This window comes from Orycteropus afer, unplaced genomic scaffold, assembly GCF_000298275.1.
Source record: "Orycteropus afer afer isolate SDZICR_OR568_19922 unplaced genomic scaffold, OryAfe1.0 scaffold00068, whole genome shotgun sequence".
Lineage (NCBI taxonomy): Eukaryota > Metazoa > Chordata > Mammalia > Tubulidentata > Orycteropodidae > Orycteropus > Orycteropus afer.
In genome coordinates, this window is record NW_006921655.1 from 2,555,150 (window position 1) to 2,573,293 (window position 18,144).

The following is an 18,144-nucleotide window of genomic DNA, read 5'->3' on the forward strand; positions in this document are numbered from 1 at the left end:
ATATATATATATATATATATATATATATATATGCCAATGATACACGTCCTTAGTAAAGTCCATGTTCCTCTAGTGGAAATAAAGCTGAGCAATTTGGAACAGATCTTGGTGTGTGTGCTCCATGTGCATTTTCTTGGGGCTCCTCAGTTCCCTGGGCCTAGCAGAAAACACATGGAAAGAAGAGCATCCACAAGCTCAGAGGGAGCAGGGTACTCTAAGGGAAGCCAAAGATAATTATGGAGTGGTGTGACCACAAAGCAAATACATAAAACATTAGCACCTTTTGTAATGATCTCACACCTTTTCTCTGGAAGGTCCCATCATGAGACTGACAGTTCTTCAAGATGCTCTTCATCCCTTTCAATGGGATTTAAGTGAAGAATTCCATCCTTATTTGATAGACATTGAAGCAGGTGTGCCTAGAAAGGTAAGGGAGATATTTTGTTCTCAATTATCCTGACATTCTCCTGGCATCACCAAGGCATCAGAAATATACTCCTGCTTCCTCTAGTCATGATATTAGTTGGAAACCACCACAAGCTCTTCACAATATCTTTCTCTCTTAAATTTTGTTTTCTCAAGTGAGAGAGAAACTTAGAGAGGGACAAAGACTGAGAAATGCCACAACACTGTATAGTCTTTCCTCTTCCCACATGAAGGGTGCTAAGATAAAATCAGCACGAGAATATTGCAAAACATTTTCTTATGCAGGCTTTTGAAATTAAAAGGTAATTGAAATACAAAGTTGGTGTAAACTGGGTCCTCTGGAAACATGAAGCTAAAAATACATCATTAGGAAAGGTGGTTCTGCCCAACAGGCTGCAAAGACTCTGAGACAGATGGCTCTGTTCTGATGAGGACTTAGAACCCAGGCACAGCTCGTCTCATTTTCATTCTGTTTGTACAGCTATGATTCTCCCTTCATTTTGGACAAGAAGGACAAACAGAACAAAGAGAAATAACCCTGTTAGTCATTATTCAATGCCAAGGCAACACCTAGCTTAGGGTGAGCTCTTCACTTCCTCTTCCTTAGTGAAGTTTTAGTAGGAGCCAGAGTGGATAGAAAAGGGAAGACATTCTTCTCAACTGATTAGTCTCCTGGTGGTGCTCGACGGTGATTCAATTCCATTTCAGGGGTGGATTTCACCAAGTTGAATTCAAACCACAGATAGCACTTCACTCTTAATGAAGGCAAGTCAAGTACCAGCTCTACTCCTTTCCCTAGGTGTTTTGTTCTTGTTAAATAATTCTTAGGGGCATCTCCAGTGTCTTGAACAAGCTTGAAAGGCCATTGGGTATTCTCACCAGCAAACTCTCTTGTCCCAAAGGCAGTGGTCCTCACACGGAGGCTCAGAGTATGTGTAGGGAGTTTCCTTTTCCTTTCTTCTCTTGGATGTAGTGTCTTGTGATTCTGAATGTGAACCAAAAGACCCTACCCCTGAAGAGGAAGCACCCTTTCTTTTGTGTTTTGTTTCCTTGTGGTGTTCGCTCACAGCAGAGACAGGGAACTGCTACATCCTCACCTGTGGCTGACCTGCCACCTGGACCCTTTATGCATGCCATCTGTAACACCTTGCCCTGGTAGTTAACGTTGTGGCCCTTCAAGGTTACCTTTTGAAACCTCTACAGTTGTTACTTTTATCAAGGGGAATATTAGCCTGTCAGAAAATTGTGTTCACTTTAGAAGAATCTGTCCAATGTAGCCATTTTTGTGTTATTCCAATAATATATATGTACAACTTAATAAATTCTGATGAGGTGGGATTTGGCAGGTATATTTCTTATGTATGTGTGAAATGGATGATTGACTTCTAACAGGTCATTGCCAGATGTATTTCTATATTCTTTGAAGAATAACATTTTAATAAAAAATTGAAAAGCAGTTAATGAACTCAAAAAAAGTTGTTTGAGCTCTATTTCTTCTTCTTTCCCCTGTGTTTTGAGTGGTGTACTCCATGAACCTCTCTTGTTACATGATCTCAAATGAAAGGTACTCATTTTTTTTCTCATAAATGCAGATGCAGCATTTCACATTTTCTTGTATTGTTGCAATGAAAAGAAAATGAATTACCAAAGGAGGAAATAGAACACTTGATTAATCGGTCCAAATTGAATTGGTGGATGGACTGCTCGAGTGTCTGGGTGGAGGTGCATATGGCAAGAGTAGAGTGCAGCTGTTGGAAGTCCACCATGTGAAGGATGATAGCATAATGGTTGGGGCCCTGGTCTTTGATATCAGATTGCCAGTGTTTGAATCCTGGGCCCACCACTGACTAGCTTTGTGACATTGGCAGGTGAGATGACCTCAGTTTCCTCTCTCTAAATGGGGGCATAATAGTTGTGTCAGAAGCTTCTGTTGCCCCAACTAACATGCTTTACCTCTGATTTTAGTCATGTCTGCCAAAACCAAAAACAAACTCACTGCTGTTGTTTCCGACTGTTAGCGACCCCTCCTTAGTTTTCCAAGGCAGTATTGCTGTGGAAGTAGATTGCCCAATCTTCCTTCTGAGGAGTGGCTGGTGAGTATGAACCACCAGCCTTCTGGTTAGCAGTCAGATGCCTTAGACACTACGCCACCAGAACTCCTACTCATGTCTACAGTGGGCAGTTTTTGGCTGCTTTCACTCGCTTCCCTGTGAGCAGTCAAGACCTAGCTTGAGAAAAGCCATTCACTGCTCCCTTTCAGAAAGGAGCCCTGGTAGAGCAGTGGTTAAGTGCTCAGCTGCTAATTGAAAGGTTGGTAGTTTGAATTTACCAGCCACTCCACAGGAAAAAGATGTGGCAGTTTGCATCCATAAAGATTTACAGCGTTGGAAATCCTATGGGGGAGGTTCTGTTCTGCCCTATAGGGTCACTATGAGTTGCAATCAAATTGACTCCATGGCAACAGGTATGGGCTTCATCTCAGGGCTGGGCATTTATGAGCTCTTAACTGACCTGCACCCTAGGTGAGGTAGCTCAGTGTGTACACAGCTGCTGTAGCACTTAGAATTGAGATGCTCAGGGAGGAATAAAAAGTTTACTCAGGCTGGATTTTGGTGGAGGAGAAGGGTTTATGCTTTCTTATTATAATCTACCAATGTATCAACATTCAGTGTAAATGACACCATAACAAAGTGATTAACTTCTCCCCAAATAGCTGCTTATGTCATAACTACTGTGCTACATTGGAGTTCTGTAGCCCGAAGATGAGTCATGTTAAATGTCCTGGGAATATGTGACTAAAACAAGAATTGAAATAAGTACATGCCCAGGGCAGCATCAAAAGCTTTTTCATGCAAGGCTTTTAAAATAAATTGAAGTGATCTTAGATGCTCCGTATATAAGACGTCTTTTAGCCTCAGGTTTAACCATTGTTTTTCATCATTCATGCCATGGGCATGAGTTAGTTAATAGGCAGAGTAAAGGCATGGAAACCTTCATAGAATTGAAACTACTAATCTCCAGCTTTAATTTACGTGGACCTGTACTGCTATTCATGTTCTAGGGCCTCAAGAGCCACTTAAGTCCAAACTTTAGTGAATGAATTAATAAATAATGGATGTGGCACCTGCAGCACTGACAGAATCTCTGTCACCTTTGAGCTGATGAAAGGTTTGCTGTCAATAGAGTTGTTGCTGGTTTTTATTGATTTCCATGGAATGACTCAGACAAGGGTTAAAGGCATTGAATGCAAGGCCTTTGATCCATCTTGCCCTTCAAACAGCTAAGCCTTGCTTTAATTCACTAGAGGGAGTATAAGTTCTGAACGTAGAAGGGAAGTTCAATACTGAGAAACATGGTTCCAGGCATGTGTATTGAGTGTAAAGAATAATCCTTTTCTCAGCTCTATTGATCAGAATTTAGTGACTAAATCTCTCTCTGCCCTGTTTCAGATTTCTTCCTATATACAAACTAAACACACAACGGACGTGCTAGAATGAACATGTGTACCTTCTAAGGCAACAAGTGAGAAAATATACCACATGTACAATAATGCTTTTAAAATAGTAACTGTATTCCGTGAGATATGTAATCTCTCCTCTTCCATTTTCCTTGCATTCACATTAACATTTATTGTGTCAGGAGAAGAGACAAAGGAGGGTGGAAAGCAAATAGCCTGCTAGTCTTCTTCCCAATTCCTGAGTATCGAAGCCTGTGTCCTAGGAGAATGGAGGGGAATAGAGGTTTAGCCGTGGTTCTCAACTCGGGACAATGTTTATCCCCAGGGTAATTTGTAAGGTCTAAAGACATTTTTAATTGTCAAGACTCTCTCAGTTTGCCATACTTGTATGTTGCTATGATGCTGGAAGCTATGCCAACAGTATTGCAAATACCAGCAGGGTCACCCAGGGTGGACAGTTTCAGTGGAGCTTCCAGACTAAGACAGACGAGGAAGAAGGAAGAAGTGGTCCATTTCTGAAAAAATCAGCCAATGAAAATCTTATGAATAGCAGTGAAACATTGTGTGATAGAGTGCCGGGAGATGAGCCCCTCAACTTGGAAGGTACTCAAAATATGACTGGGGAAGAACTGCCTCCTCAAAGTAGAGGTGACCTTAATGACATGGATAAAGCTTTTGGGACTTTCATTTGCTGATGTGGCATGACTAAAATGAGAAGAGGCAGCTGCAAACATCCATTAATAATTAGAACATGGATTGTACAAAGTATGAATGTAGGAAAATTGGAAGTTGTAAAAAATGAAATGGAAAGCATAAAGATCAATATTTTGCTGAAAACAACCCAAAAACAGTTGTAGCAGTACATTGACAGGGAACTGCCAGAAGTTCAAGCTGGATTCAGAAGAGGATGTAGAATAAGGTACATCATTACTGATGTCAGATGGATCTTGGCTGAAAGCAAAGAATACCAGAAAGATGTTTACCTGTGTTTTATTGACTATGCAAAGGCATTTGACTGTGTGGATCATAACAAATTATGGATAACATTGCAAAGAATGGGAATTCCAGAACAGTTAGTTGTGCTCATGAGGAACCTATACACAGACCAGGAGGTAGTCATGCGAACAGAACAATGGGTTGCTGCATGTTTTAAAATCAGGAAAGGTGTGTGTCAGGGCTGTATCCTTTCTCCAGACTTACTCAATCTATACGCTGAGCAAATAAATCTGAGAAGCTGGACTACGTGAAGAAGAGTGTACATCAGGATTGGAGGAATATTCATTATCAACCTGCAATATGCAGATGACACAGCCTTCCTTACTGAAAGTGAAGAAGACTTGAAGCCTTTACTGATGATCAAAGACTACAGCTTTCAGTATGGATTACACCTCAATGTAAAGAAAACAAAAATTCTACAAATGGACCAATAAGCAACATCATGATAAATGGAAAAAAGATTGAAGTTGTCAAGGATATCATTTTACTTAGATCCACAATCAACACCTATGGAAGCTGTTGTTGTTGTTTGCCATGGAGTCGGACCTGACTCATAGCAACCCCTCCTTGGGTTTCCGAGGCGGTATCACTATGGAAGTAGATTGTCCAACCTTCTGAGGAGTGGCTGGTGGGTTTGAACCACCAGCCTTCTGGTTAGCAATCAAGTGCCTTAGGCACTATGCTACCAGAGCTCCATCAAAAAATCAAATGACATTACATTGGGCAAATCTGCTGCAAAAGACCTCTTAAAAGGCTTAAAGAGCAAATATGTGACTTTGAAGACTGAAGTGCCTGATCCTACCCATTGTCTTTTCAGTAGCCTCATAATGCACGTGAGAGCTGGACAATGAATAAGGAAGACTGCAGAAGAATTGAAGCATTTGGATTGTGGTATTGGCAAAGAATATTGAATATACCACGGACTGCCAGAAGAATGAACGAATCTGCCTTGGAATAAGGACAGCTGGAAGGCTCCTTAGATAAAAGGATAGCCAGACTTCATCTCTTGCACTTTGGCCATGTTATCAGGAAGGACCAGTCCCTGTAAAAGGATGCTGTGCTTGGTAAAGTAGAGGGTCAGTGAAAAATGGGAAGACCCTCAATGAAATGGATTGACCTAGCAGCTACAACAATGGGCTCAAGTATAGCAATGTTTATGAGGATGACACAGGACTGGGCAGTGTTTTGTTTCGTTATACATAGGGTCACCATGAGATGAAACAGACTGGATGGCACCTAACAGCAACAGTAGGGGAAGCTACTGGCATCTAGTGAGTAGAGGCCATGAGTGCTGTTAAATACCCTATAATGCACAAGGCAGCCCCCACAACAAAGACTGATCTGGTCCAAAATATCACTAGTGGCAAGGTTGAGAAACCCTGGGTTAGCCAAAGTTTTAAGATGATCTGAGGAGGCTGAGACCATAACCTTCTAATAGAAAGATTCCCTGGAGTTGATAGTGGAGAGAAGAGAAGCCAGAGGGAAGTGATGAGAATGTACCTGCTCAATAAAAGGGTTGGCATAGTGCCTAAGGCACTTGACTGCTAACCAGAAGGCTGGCAATTCAAACCCACCAGCCACTCCTCGGAAGGAAGGTTGGGCAATCCTACTTCCGTAGTGATACTGCCTCGGAAACCCAAGGAGGGGTCGCTATGAGTCGGGGCCAACTCGACAGCATATAACAACAACAACAACAACAATGCTGCCTCCTAAGCAAAACCCCAGAGATGCAGCAAAACAAAGAAATATCTGTGCAGAAGGAAACTGTGTATCCCTTGCTCCCTAGAAGTCTAGTAGTAAGTCCGGGGAACTATGACCCTGCAGACAGTCTCAAAGGTATTTTCATGAGTGTCACAGGAGAAAGAAATCCCAAACCTAAAGATACAAGTGAAAGTAAGGATAACATTTTAGTGACAACCTGTTTGAATTGCTGGATCAAATAGGGCAATGGATGACCATGTGGGCAATGGCATTAGAGACAGATGTTGTTTCTATTCTCATCCCCCACAATATTGTGGTACAATGTGAGAGGGAAGGAAATCTTGAATGTCTGAAATTACTTCCACCATTCCAGAAGAAAAACCCATTAACCTATTGTCATCGACTCGATAACAGCTCATGGTGACCTCATGTTACAGAGTAGAAATGCTCCATAGGGTTTGCTTGGCTGTAATCTTTATGGAAGCAGATTGTTAAGCCTTTCCTCCACTTCACTGCTGAATAGGTTCAAACTGCCAACTTTAGATTAGTAATTGAGCTCAAACCATTGGTGCCACCCAGGAACCTTCCCAGAAAATATAGCTTAATTTTCATTGGGGGTGGGTGGGAATTAAATGCCAAATAGGTACCAAAAACAGCTTAATTTTTATTGGGGGGGTGGTGAATTAAATGCCAAGGAAGTACCAAAGAACCTTGACTTGAAAGCTGGTCATTGAGTCATCTGGGAGGAGACTATGGATGGAAACTGAGGAAGGGTGGAAGAGGTCACACCAGTGCCATATCTTGCATCAGGGGAGTATCAACGAGGGCCCTATCTGGGGCTTTGGGAGATTCCCACAAATACCTAGTTCAATGGCAATGCCAGTCAAGTAGAGGACATTTTCTCCTTTCCCATCCTCTTTCCTAATTCCATGAAGGCAACAGGAGTGAGAGCAGTGAGAGATGGATGGAGACAATGCTTGTTCTTCCAGGGTGAGCTACTTGATCTACAAGTCAAGCCTGGCTTGGGGCACAGGAAGAGCATTACATTAGGAGTGCTAGATAGTGAAGTCTAATGATAGACTCTTTCATATTTGATAGTGATTACAGAGCAGTGGTTAAAGCATTTGGGTTCTAACCCAGCAGCCACTCCATGGGAGAAAGATGAAGCAGTCTGCTTCCATAAAGATTTACAGCCTTGGAAATCCTACAAGGCAGTTCTACTCTGTCCTATACAGTTGCCACAACTTTGAATCAACTTGCTGGCAGTGGGTTTTGTTTAGAGGGTGATAGGATCTGTCTGGGGGTATGTTAAGGAATAGGAAAGGAAGCTTCCATGGATTAAGTACTCTTAATAAATTCATATTCTGCAGTGTGTCACGATGGCTATGAGAGTAACCAGCCTTAGAATGAAGGTGGCAATTAGGACTGAGTGGAGAGACAGGGTGACGAGTGCTTAGTGATGTCACTGAGCTGCCAAATCATATATTCCCACCTCTGAACTTCCAGTTCTATGAGTTAATAAATTTCCATGTTGTGTGTGCCAGTATGAGTCAGTGTTTTGTGATTTGCTGCTGAAAGCACTTTCACTGATACATGAATTTATTATTTGCAAAGACCACATCAAAAATTGCTTCTGTTTGGGGATACAATTTTAATAAAATAGTCTCAGCTTAATGTATTGTTTTCCCACCTGGAATCTATTTCTTTTTGCTGTATCTGAAATTTTATATGAACTCGATGAAGAAAATCCCACAAAGGAAGCATTTTAGTTCCTGAAAAAGAGATGACTGACTGAATATACATACCTAATTATATTCCCTCCTGAAATGCCACTAAAACTTTATTGCAAGGATAAAAGAAAAGTCATAAATGCATAAGGATGCAAGGAGTAGGAGAAGAGACAGAGCATTCTTTTGCTCCCAGGTGAGCCTACAACAGCAACAAATTTTAGAAGCTAGAAAGACTACCAATAGTGGTAGCTGATTTAGCAGAGTCAATAAATTCCCCGAAGGCTTTTTTCTTGTTCTTTGAATTTTCCTTTTTAAGGACATGCATTATTTTCTGTGAGCTCTCTGAGGATATTAAGAATAATTCTTTCTTGTGTGTTTGTCCTGGTATCTACCTTTCATGCTAGAGTTTTCCCCCTGGTGACTGATAATTTTGGCTAAGAAACTGGCAACTCCAGGTCTCTTTGGAACTGAGGACAAGGAGGGTGGCAGCTGTTTGAAAAGTAAGTAGAGCCCTAGCTATATCTGCTCTCTCGTACCCCACTGCTGGGCTAGGTGACCCTCCTCAAAGCACAAGATGCCTCCCTCCTGTTCCCACCTGCCAGTACTCTTCTTATACTTCACTACCAGAAACCTGGCAGTCAGGCTTTGACCCTGCAAGAAGATTGGAAAACTCTTTTCTGAGGAATTTAACCAGCCCAAGAAAAAAGACTTACAAGTACTGACACCAGAAGTTTCTCAATAAACAGCCAAACCGGGCCACCCTACTGTAAAGCTATAAATTAACATGTTCTCTCCTTTGCCTCTGACTCTTAAATATGAGCAAATAGCCAAGGATCATCGGTCATAAGAGGAAACTCCCTAGCATAAAAAGCAGATGCCAAAACAAAAACACAGGAAAAAAGAAACTTGACATAAAAAGAAGCTGTGCAGAAGAGTATGAAGGGATGGACACTGGGAGGAGGTAACTATGGGGAGGAAGTGGGAGGGGAGCTGCTGCATTGTAAATTTTGGTCAATGACATGAGACAAAGTATATGTGAACTGCTGTATGAAAAGTGAATTTACTCTGTAAATCTTCACCCAAATCCTAATAATAATAATAATAAAAAAAAGAAGCTGTGCAGGAAGAATAAAATTTAAGGAAAAAATAACAAAAACAAAAACCTCTTTCCTTAATATCTTCAGAGAGATATGAGAAGATATTGCATGACCTTAAATGGAACATTAAAAGGACAAGGCACTTAAAAACTTGATCAAATTAGCAAAAAGCTCAATAGAAGCTGAGATGAGAAAATCTTCTAGAAAGTACTGCAAAAATATAAAAATATAGAAGAAGAGACAAAAGGTAAGAAATTAAGAAAGAATCTAGGAGGTCCAACATTCAAATAATAGGAGTGTCAGAAAGAGAGAAGAGACAAAATGGAGAGGAGAAAGCTATCAGTGAAATAATTTACGACATTGTGCCAGAACCAATGGATACAAGTTTTCTTAAAAGGGACTGCTGAATGCTAACACAAGGGATAAAAATAGACTCAAATCATTATCAGATTTCAGAACACTGGTGAAAAAGAGAAGATTCTAAAAGCTTCCAGAGAGAAAAAATGTCACATACTAAGAATGAGGAATGAGAATGTCTTGAATATCTACATAATACTAGACACTGTAAGATAATAGAGCAATGCCTTCACAATTCTCAAAGAAAATTCGTTCTAATGTAGAATTCTATATGCAGCCAAACTCTTAGTCAAATGTGAAGGTAGAATAAAGATATTTTCAAAAATTCAAATCTTGAAAAATTTACCTCTCATGTACTCTTTTCCTAAAAGTCATGGGAGGATGTTCTCTAAACAAAAAGAAGAGCAAGTCAGGAGAGGACATAGGGCATGTGTCTTCGTTATCTGTTGTTGTTGTAACTCAAATACCACAAGTGGGTGGTTTTAAAAAAATAAAAATTCATTTTCTCACAGTTCTGAAGACAGTGACATCGCTAGAGTTGGTGTCACCCAGTGTGGTAACTCATGATGTCAACTCCCTCCTCCCCAACCATGGACCACATCATATACCAAATCATACCAAATCCTTATTGTTGTTGTTGTTATGTGCCGTCGAGTCGGACCTGACTCATAGTGACCCCTCTTTGGGTTTCTGAGGCAGTATCACTATGGCAGTAGATTGCCCAACCTTCCTTCTGAGGAGCAGCTGGTGGGTTTGAACCACCAGCCTTCTGGTTAGCAGTCAAATGCCTTAGGCACTATGCTACCAGAGCTACCAAATCCTTAGTAATGTTTATTATTGATTTTAACCATAAAATAATATTTGATAAGTGTAGTGGTAAATTGCTTAAATGTCTTATTTCTTAGATTATATGAATACTGACAACAAAATTGTTTTGTAAAATCTTTCTACATTGAATTAAAACATTATTAGTTACAATATTATTAGTAACTGAGCAGAAGCCCTTTTTTTAATTTTTTTCCTTCTTTTCATTTAAATACTACTTCATTCTCAAAAAAGTTATTGACATAAGTTCATGAGTACTAATTACCACAATACTGTAGCAAAAACACCAGAAAATTTGTCCAAATCAATGACTATAAAAACACTGATGGCAACAAAAACAATAAGGCATGCTTATAGCATGTAAAAACAAAACAACATGATTCAAAGTAATTGTAACTGGGTAATAATGACAGCTCTGACTGGAGCACATTAAAAGGTTCAAAAGGTAAATTAGCATAGAGTTTTAGCCTTGCAGGTATATTGATACATGCAAGCTGGGCTTATGAAAAGTGTTTTTGATGTTGTAACTAACAACAGGGATTTTTTTAATAAAAAGTAATAAACTTCTATTGAAAGACTGCACAAAATTTTACACACAATGTTGATTCCTTCCTTGTCAGTAGCCCCAGCCTTTCCTTGGTTCTGGACAATCCTCAGGGAGTTCTGGTGGTGTAGTGGTTAAGGCACTTGACTACTAACCAAAAGGTCGGTGGTTTGAACCCACCAGCTGCTCCATGTAAGAAAGATGAGGCAGTCTGCTTCCATAAGGATTTATAGCCTTGGAAGCACAGTGGGGGTTGCTATGATTCAGAATTGACTTGATGGCAGTGAGTTTGGTTACTTATTTATTTTGCAGAGGCAATCCTCTTACTGAATCTGTCTTCCTCAGTAGATGCATGCGTCTGTGTCTCATCTGCTCTTTCCATAACTCAGAAGTGATTACGTTTAGAGCACACTTTACACTGATATGGTCTCATCAACATAACAAAGTATTACATCCATAGGTGTAGGGGTTGGGATTCCAACACATATTTTGGGAGGACACAATTCAATGCTTAACACCATGTGACATTGGAGAGTGGCAAAGGGAATCCCAGGGTCATGGTGAAGGGAGATATTAGGATGATAGTTGAGTACTATGTGAACTGGTCAGTAATCTTTACTGGAGCAGTGAGACTTGAAAGACATGTTTGCTGAAGGCTGTCATTCCTTCCTGTCATATTGACTTTTTAATCTGATGAACATACTAATGATGTATTCTAGTGAATGAAGGAGAAAACCAGCAAAGAGGAAGATACAAGGTCCAGTAAACAGGGAACTAACTTGGCATACAGGTCAGGGGAACTCCTAGGATAGGAATAGAAGGGTATCTCAGGATGAGAGTTGTTCAGCAGGCTAAGAGAGCAGCCAGCCCAGACAGAAGAGAATGGAATTCTTTAGGAGGGACATCTTCAAGAAGAGAGAGTAACTGATATTCTTCCTGGTGTGACTGACCTGGTTCACAGAGAGGACTTTGGGAAAGAGCCAGTGGTGCAACGGTTAAGCACTCGTCTGCTAAACGAAAGGCTGATGGTTCGAACCCACTCAGCACCTCTGGGAGAAATTGCTGGTGATCTGCTCACATAAAGATTTCAGCCTAGAAAATGCTGTGGGGAAGTCACATGGGGTTGCAATGAGTTGAAATTGACTTGATGGCACAAAACAAGGGGAATTAAGAGAATGAAAAATCAAGGCAATTACTAACTTCAGGAAATGTGAAAGGTAAGAAAGGAAATGTAATCAATAATAGAGTGTAATTCCTAAGGGTGAATAATATATGCATGGATAGATAAATGTAAAGACTGAACGTTGATTTAACCAGAAATTGTAATGCTATTGGGAGAGTGGAAGAGAAGTAGAGGGGATGATGACACAAGAGGACAATATTCTCAATTACTGTGACAGAGTGCAATCAATTGATGGCCAAATGGAAGATGCGAAAGAGAGTAGAATGCACATACTATTTAGAAATATGGAACTGTGTGAATTCCAAAAGAAACAGCTATAATCATGACAAGTCTTTGTTTATGGCACCTCTCTTATTTTTTGTTTTCTTTTAAGCCTTTCAGTTATATTTTAAAACAATCTGTGTATTATTTTTATATGAATACGAATTAACTTAAAAACCTCTGAATTTTGTGATGCGCTATCAGATTAAACAAAAGAAGAAAGAAGAAACCACATGCACCATAAAAAGTGTTGAGAAAATAAAGCAATTCAGGCTATTGGGGTCAGAGTAACCAATGGCTTTTTGCTGATATGCTCAAATGATGTCATTTTACTCAGATAATTTCTTTTGTTTGACTGTACCAACTAGACCATTCTAGGCTGTTCTAAATTCTATTCTTTTTCTCTCACATCATCTTAACCAAGAAAAAAAGGTTTTGTCTTTTTTTTTGTGTGTGTGTATTTATTAAAGCACTTCTAAGAATTATTGCTACAGTTTTAGGATATATTTAATTTAAATAAAGCTAGCTTCCTTCAGAGGTTACTTTAGAACCCACACAATATTTTAGATAAATATATGGGAAAAGGGAGCTCTGGTAGCGTAGTGCCTAAGGCACTTGACTGCTAACCAGAAGGCTGGCGGTTCAAATCCACCAGCCACTCCTTGGAAGGAAGATGGGGCAATCTACTTCTGTAGTGATACTGCCTCGGAAACCCAAGGAGGGGTCGCTATGAGTCAGGTCTGATTCGATGTCACATAACAACAACATGTGGGAAAATACTGAGTTTAAGGAATCAAAGTATCCTGAGATTTGCTGGTTTATTTATTTATAATTTATGTCCGTATCTACTTTAAAAAATCAAAAGTGAATGCAGTATAAGTACTTTTGCATTAACTACTTTAAGTCATTAAAATGCTATTTAGGAAACTTTAATTAATTTTAATTTATAATACTCTCTGCCTTAAAGTTTCCTCCCCTGGTAGCACTTGGCTTCTTATTGCCTGCTTTGTATTTATATGTGATGTTTCACTGGAGGATATTAAAGCACAGCCCACAGACTTTTTGTAGAAAATATGATCTCTGTTTTGCAGATGGGGAAGCTGAAGGCACAGATGGCATGTCATTAGCTCTAAGAGATGGAGCATGTTAGAGCCAGAGCTAAAAACACCGAAGGCAGAAGGCATTAAGGCCCAATTCTTCCACGCACCCACCAAAGTACTCATGGTCATTATCATCTATCGTTATCATGACTATTTTTTGAATACTCACTTGGCAGCTATTATTAAACTGTACTGGGGACTAGATTAAAATTCTTAATGCCTAGCAGCTGTTTTTCTCAGCATTATTTTCAGTTTCCTTCTGCCTTGTGATGTCCCCTATTTCATTGTAAAGGCATTTGTTTAGAATAAATGTTAAAAACTCCCTCTCTCTCTCTCTTTTTGGAGGTGCAAATTTACAAAGGAGATTCGTTTTACATTCAACAGTTCAAACACATTTTGTTTCATTACAATCCTCCAAATAAATAGCTCTCCACCCATCTTTTCCCTGTAATTACCCCTTCCCTGTGTCCTTCTTACCTATGCACTTCTGTCTATCTAGCTTTCCCCCTATGCAAATGCTGCCATTCTGATAAACAACTTTTAATAGAGTGTCTGCTATGGCTCTGCTGAGACTATTCGCAGGTGTTGTCTTATTCTGTGGATCCTCCTTGTGAGTTCTGCACTGAGTTTAACCTTAGGTTAATGTAATGGTCATCATCTTCAAATCTCTCATCCATCTGTCCATGTTCCAACAGGGGCACTTGGTATCCTTCCCTGCAAGTATGTGAAATATTAACAAGGCACATTCATTCATAAAAGTAAATATTATTCCATTTAACACAGACTATCATAAAGGAGTTCTGGTGGCATAGTGCCTAAAGCATTTGACTGTTAACCAGAAGGCTGGCAGTTCAAACCCACCAGCCACTCCTCAGAAGGAAGACTGGGCAATCTACTTCCATAAGGATACAGCCTGGGAAACCCAAGGAGGGGTCGCTATGAGTTGGAACCGACTCAATGGCAGTGAGCTTGTTTTTTTTAACTATAATGGAGTATAAAGTATTCAGCATATAGCTCCTGCCCTCTGGACAGCTTAGGATACTGAACTGAGGAGGAAACACCCCCTCCTCACCCAAGAGACAGAGAAGTAAATGATCAAGTGCTGACAAAAAGTGCTGAAGGAAATTGAAAATTGCATTCTTTTAATTGAAAGGGTGTACTTCCTCAATGATTTTGTTTGATGGGTGGCAAGATTTTGTTTAAAGCTAGGACATTTATTTCTCCATAAAATTCCCATTTACCTCATATAGTCATTTTGCACTTAGAATTTAGAAGATTTTGGCTTCACCATATCCTACCTCTGAAATTTAAGATGAAAAAAATGAGACACATAAGATTAACTGCTTTGTTCAAGACCATGGACTTTTTATTCATGATAGCAAGCAATGCCTAATCCATAGTAAAGTGAGGTGCTAAACCTAATGCTTTTTTTTTTTTTTTTTAATATCTTAAGGAGGATTTTCAATAATTTAGTAGATAGTAGTGGAGAAGATAAAGGAATACTTACCTAACTAAAGTCTTCCATTTCCTTCCTGCTAGTTACTGGGAAAGGAGCCCTGGTAATGCAGTGGTTAAGCACTTGGCTGCTAACTAAAAAGTTGGCTCTTTGACCCACCAGCCGCTCCATAGGAGAAAAGAACTGACAATCTGCCCCCACCAGGAAACCCTACGGGGCAGTTCTGTTCTGCATTCTAGGGTCGTATGAGTTGGAATTGACTTGATGGTATATGGTATAGGGAACAATAGCAGGTATAGGGAACAGGTAGCTGCTGATGAGTGGGGCCCCAACGCATGGCAACCCCACGAACAACGGAATGAAATGCTGCCCAGTCCTGTGCCATCCCTGTGTTTGGTTGTGGTTGGATCACTGTGATCCAGAGGGTTTGCACTGACTGATTTTCAGACGCAGATCACTAGGCCTTTCTTCATAATAAATTTTAGTCTGGAAGCTCTGCTGACACCTCCTCAGCATCATAGTAGCTCACAAATGTCCAGGAACAGATGGGTGGTGGCTGTACACGAGGTCTGTTGGCTGAGAATCAGACCTTCTGCGTGGAAGCTGAGAATACTACCAATACTCTCATAATCCCTTGTTAGCAGCCATAAATCCCTGCTTGTCCTGAGGTCTTCCACCTAACACGGGTGGAGGTGGTGCATTAGAGAGAAGAATCATGTGAACATCTAGCTCCTGACTTTGTTGGGATATTTGAGCAACTAACCAGGTATGGTTGGAGGAATGCTGAAAAGTTCACTTGCCCAGAAATAGCTTGTCAGAGGGTTTGTCTCAGAATAAGTGACCAAGGAATGGTAGACAAGTGAATGCATGAGTGCAGAGCACCACCTGGATACAAATTCTCATAAGTCTGGGCCAAGGTAGTTTCATAACAAAAAAATAGTTGGCAATTTTTATAAAAATCTCAGGTCATCTGTAGCAAGGAAGGTATACAAGATCCTTCAGTGACTGACAGATGTGAATTGAACTTAACATTTGTTTACCTCCTTTTCTTCATTCTCCGACATAGGTTGGATTGTTGCTTTTATTTGAAATAGAAATACTCATTCTATTAACAGTAGCAATGACTCACCCAGGCTGGTTTTTCACACTTGTGTAATGCCTTTATCTCAAGGACATGTTAATTTTTCTATTTCTACAATGTAAGGAGGAATGTTAGGAAGTCATCCTTCCATTGTTTCCTAGACAGGCTGGTAAACTGAACCCTAGAGGAGGGAAGAGGTTTGTCCATCTAGAATCAATAACAGAGGTGGAACGAGAACCCGAATCTCTGAACATTTAAATGAATTTTCAATCCATTGTATTGCATCAGGCTATGAAAACAGGGCACCCGTCTTGTGGCTTTGCATTGCTTAATTCTTTGTTTGAAGATTGCAGGGGTCAGGCCAGATGGCTGCTACCATTGCTCAGATGTTTCTGCATGGGTGATTCTCGCTCCTCAGCATGTTAAGCAGGTGTCTTTTACCCTGGTGAATGCTGTTGCGGTTCAAGCTGGGACACATAAGCAGGTCATTTCCAAAGAGAGCAGAGTCTGCTTGAATCAGAGGACCCCAGAGCCTCCAGGCTGAAAGTCACTATGTTGTTGTAATTATGTGCCATCAAGTCAGATCCGACTCATAGCGACCCTTCCTTGGGTTTCCGAGGCAGTATCACTACAGAAGTAGATTGCCCCATCTTCCGTTCAAGGAGTGGCTGGTGGGTTTGAACCACCAGCCTTCTGGTTAGCAGTCAAGTGCTTTAGGCACTATGCTAGCAGAGCTCCCCAAAGTCACTATAGAGACCTTTATCTACACCCTTATTTTACTCGATGAGAAAACCGAGATCAAGAGGAGTTATGAGACTGGTCTCAGGTCACACGGTTCATGGCAGAGACAGGATGAGATCTAGGGATGTGCAATGTAAAATAGTTTTGTGAATTAATGTATGAGTTGTTTTTTGTCAGCTGCTGTCAAGTTGGCCCCTGACTCATGGTGACCCCATGCACAACAGAACGAAACACTGCCTGGTCCTCCTCCATCTCCATAATTGGTTGTAGATCAGGCTGTTGTAACCCATAGGGTTTTAATTGGCCAGGTTCTCAGAAGCAGATCTCCAGGCTTTTCTTCCTAGTCCATTTAGTCTGGAAGCTCTAGTGAAAACCGTTTGGTATCAGAGCAATAGCAATACGCAATCCACCTACGTCTCTTGCATGGAAAGGTAGAAGTCTACCACTGAGCTACTAATTCTCCTGTATCTGTCAAGAGACCTAATTCAAAACAGAAAGAAACCCAACAAAATAACTCTACAGGAGCTAGAGACACCTAGCTCCAAACCAGAGTTATAGTTTAGAATCAGAGACAAGCTTGCCTTCATGTTGAAGCTTGAAGCATGACAGTCAGTGCTAGGTCAGTGTTCAGGAGCCATGGGTCTCGGCCCAGGATTGTTGTGATGATGTCATTAAACCTCTCTTTACCATTATCCATGAGCAGTCTCTCATCCTGTTCTGCTGGCAGATGTTGGGGGAGTAGAAAACCATCATCTCAACTGGCTCTGAGCAGCTGAGACTGCAGCCAGCCTCAGAAGGGGAGACAGAGCTTCTGACGACTCTAATTCTTTACTGATATAGGAGCTCTGGTAGCATAGTGCCTAAGGCACTTGACTGCTAACCAGAAGGCTGGCGGTTCAAACCCACCAGCCACTCCTCGGAAGGAAGGTTGGGCATTCCTACTTCCGTAGTGATACTGCCTCGGAAACCCAAGGAGGGGTCGCTATGAGTCGGGCCGACTCGATGGCAAATAACAACAAACAACAACAACTGAATTGCCTTAGGCCACCGGACTTTAGAGGCAGCAGTGTAAGGAGACAAGTTAAGCAGTCTATTACTGTGAAGGAATTCTCTCAGAAAGGAAAGAGACAGATTTCTGCCTGTCTGGGGAGAATGACTCACTTGGCACAGCCAGTCTGTTGGGGTCAGA